We start from the raw sequence: 4,255 nt of genomic DNA on the forward strand, positions 1-4,255 counted from the left end.
GTAAAGGTATTGATAATCTGATTGTAAATGCATTGTGAAACTGATTAGAGTAAAAAATTTAGGTTTCATGGTGGTAATTTATTTGTAATACTGCTGTCAATGCCTTGCGAAGATAATACATTGTATAGCAGCTAAAGATATGTATATTAAATGTGGCAAAAGATAATTGTATATTTTTTTGATAAGAAGTAGATACTACAACTTGTTGATGCTAATCGTGAGCAGCTTAAAATTTTTGAAGATGCTTACCCGCAATAACTGCTACAGATTGTTGCATCTACTAATGAGATGCTGCTGTAATTTGTAGGAGATAACTTTACAAATGTAGCGTGATAAATTATACTAAATTTTTACCACCCCATCAGGTTGCCATTAATGCGGTTTATGGAATGGAGGAGAAAAAACTGCTACAATGTTGGTATGTAAAATAAGTTGAAAAAAAATGTGAAATACTTCTACTCAGCAATTGCTACGACAACGTTTTGGGCATGCAATGCACTAGTGGCCGCGCGTGGTAGTAGATACATCATAAAGTATAACACTAGCATAACTGCTAGACGTTGTAGCAGATAATCCTAGGTAGCTGCTACAAAGTGCAGCAGATACAATTAAGATATATTGCTATAAGCTGTAGTAGCTGATCCGCACTAACTGCTACTTAGTGTAGCAGCTAATCTTGATAAGCTACTGAAATTTTTATCACTTTACACGTGTTTATTAACAAAAGTATTATTTTATATGACCGACCCCTTCGGATGCAATTAATGTGTAATATGGAAACGAAGGTTCAGCTACAAGTGTAAAACTATGGTTATCCGGTGTCTATAATCATATTGCAGTAGATGCTACATAATGTAGTTTCTACTTAGTACTAGGATAACAAGATATAGCACCAATACGATACGTGACTACGTTAAAGCTATAAATTAGCTTACGTGAGTAATTATAGACAAACCCAGCGCATGTTATTGACGAGTCAAAAGGTCGACTCTTTTCGAGGACTTGTTGCACAAAAGCTGCTACACCATGTATTGAATTCCTGCCTGTAATTAATGTACAAAAGCTGCTACACCATGTATTGAATTCCTGCCTGCAATTAATGTACTAAAGCTGCTACATCATGTATTGAATTTCAATTAATGTACAAAAGCTGCTACACCATGTCGCAGCTTAAATTGTTTATAACTTATATTTTATTACACCTGGGAGTAACTGCTTTTGTACAAAACTTTGATTAATGTACAAAACTCCAAGAAAGGTTTCTTACCTTTTCAGGATGGAGTAACTTTATCTAAAGATATGTCTCTGTAGACATCAAAGGAGATAAAGGAAAGGCAGTTCTTTATGCTTCGGCTGTAGGAAGCCTAATGAATGCTATGCACGAGATAAGAAATCTGTTTTGCCAAGGGCATAGTTGCAGATATCAAAGTAACTCTGGACAAGGACAGTGGACTGCAGTAAAGCATATATTGAAGTACCTTAGAGACACTAGAGATTATATGCTAGCTTACAAGGCATTTAATTTGGTCCTTGTGGGTTGCATGGATTTTGATTTCCAATCGGATAGGGACAATAATAAGTCAACCTTGGGGTTTTGTGTTTACTTTAGGAAGTAAAGTCATAACTATGGAAGAGTGATAAGCATAGGTGTTTTTCTGGACTCCACCATAGAAGCTTAGTATATGGCAAGCCTCTGAGGTAGCCATAAAAGCTGAAAGACTCAATAACCTCAAGATAGACTTAGATATGATTTCTGGTTTGTCCAAAGATTATTACAATTTATTGTAATAATGTTGGTGCAGTAGCAAACTCGAAGAAACCATAAGTCTATAAGGCAAGTAAACACAATAGAGCGCAAGTACCACCCAATACGAGAAATCGTATAAACGAGGAGAAGTTGTTGCCGCCTAGATTGCATCAGATGATGACCTATAGATCCTTTTACTGAGGTCCTTAAGGCAAGATCTTTTGATGGGCATGTTGAGGGTTAGGAATCAGATGTATGGCAGCAGATATAGCAGCTTAGTCTTTTAGTATAAGTGGGAGATTGTTAGGATGTATACTAAAAGCCTAGCTTTTGGTATAAACATTTATCTAGAAATAAGAATCACATTGGTCAAATGTCTACATTTATGATAAATGTAGTTGTTCAATTAATTTATATTGTAGATAACATGGTGTGTGGTGTCACACACAGAAGATCATGTTATCGGTTCCTTATAAATTATAAACAGTAGCTCACGACCAAGATGGAAAGGAACAAACCATTGGAAGGTCGTAGTGTAATTAGGTATTAGTTTATCTTAACTATATAATTACACTAGTACACTTAGAGTGTATTGAGTAGGACCATTTGAGGTCGTTCCTTTTATACTGACTTTATGAAGGAACAAAGACCTCAGTTATTATGGAAGTGTGTGCTCTTAATCCTAATATAATAACAAGCACATATATTTTATATTTATTTCTTTAATTTATCAATGGGTGAGATTTAGTTCGATGAATCAATAAGCCCGATAAGTTGGGAAATGATATCACTTATAGTGTGTGTTGTTGATTATAGAAGGAAACTGTGTCCTAGTGATCTAGGTTGAGAATATCCCCAAGAGGAGCTCATAAGGATTGTCATGTTAAACCCTGCAGGTGGACTTAGTCCGACATGACGATGAAGTTGAGTGGTACTACTCTTGGAGCTAGATATTAATTAAGCGAGTTGTCAGTAACTTACTTAATTAGTGGACATTTGTTATCTTAAACACAGGGAGACTAACACACTCATAATAAGAAGGAGCCCAAAATGTAATTTGGGATTGGTGCGGTAGTTCAATAATAGTTCTTTAGTGGAATGAATTATTATTGATGAAATTAAGTTGTGTGTTCGGGGCGAACACGGGATGCTTAATTTCATCGGGAGACCAAAACCAATTCCTCCTCTCGGTTCCTATCGTAGCATCTAGTATGTAGAGATTTATACCCACCGCATACCCACCTTCTTACCCATCCAATGGGGTCGGCCAAGCTAGCTCGGAACCCAAGCTAGGGCCGGCCAAGACCAAGTGGATGAGCCATGTAGGTGGCCGGCCAAAGCTTGGGTCCCAAGCTTAGGTGGCCGGCCACTAGAATATTAAAAAGGATTTTTATTAAAATTATTTCTTATGTGGATATCATGATTTTAAAAGAGAGTTTAAAAATTAAAAATTTCCTTTTATAGTTTTCTACAAAAGATTAAGAGAAGAGATTAATCTCTTTCCTTATTTGTAGTTTAAAAGGATGGTTTTAATTTTTGGTAAAAATTTTCCTTATTTGTAAATCATCTACATGTTTAAAAGAGAGTTTAAAATTTGAAATCTTTCCTTATTTGTGGATTAAAGGAGGATTTTAAATTTTAAGAAAACTTTCCTTTTTAACCATGTTCATGATTTAAAAGAAAGTTTAAAAATTAATAATTCTCTTTTATTAGTTTCTATAAAAGATTGAGAAAAGATTTGATATCTTTCTTTATTTGTAGATTAAAAGAGATTTTAATTTTTAGAGATAACTTTCTTTTTATCCACATGTTTAAAAGAAAGATTTTAATTTATTAAACTTTCTTTTTATAAACCAATCATGAAGGGATTAAATTATTGGAGAAATTTTATAAATTTCTAGAGACAAATTAGGAAGTTTTAATTAATTAAAACTTTCCTTGTTTGTAGCTTTTATGTGGCCGGCCAAATAAAATTGAGAAAGAAAATTATTTTAATTAAATAATTTTTCCTTTTCAATGGAAAAAGAATTAAGGAAATTTTTATTAAATTTTCCTTATTTGCCAGGATCAAGGATTATAAAAGAGGAGGTAGAGGAGGCTTCAAGGCTAACGACTCTATTCTATTTTTCTCCCTCTTTTCCTTGGTGGTGTGGCCGGCCCTATTTCTCTCCTCTCCTCTTGTTGGCCGAAACTTATCTCTTGGTGGAGCTTTTGTTAGTGGCCGGATCAAGGAAGGAGAAGAAGGAGAGAAAGCAAGCCTCGTTTCTAGCATCCCTTGGAGCATGGTGGTGGTGCCCGAACCTCTTCATCCTAGAAGATGTTTCGATGGCCGAAACTTGCAAGGAAGAAGAAGGTGATTGGTGGTTTCTCATCTCAGAAGAACGTTGCCCACACAACGTCCGAGGTTAGAAGAGGAATACGGTAGAAGATCAAGAGGTCTTTCTAGAAGGTATAACTAGTAATTTTTCCTTTCCGCATCATGCTAGTTATTTATGGAAATAATACCAA

This window comes from Zingiber officinale, chromosome 3A, assembly GCF_018446385.1.
Source record: "Zingiber officinale cultivar Zhangliang chromosome 3A, Zo_v1.1, whole genome shotgun sequence".
Classification (NCBI taxonomy): Eukaryota; Viridiplantae; Streptophyta; class Magnoliopsida; order Zingiberales; family Zingiberaceae; genus Zingiber; species Zingiber officinale.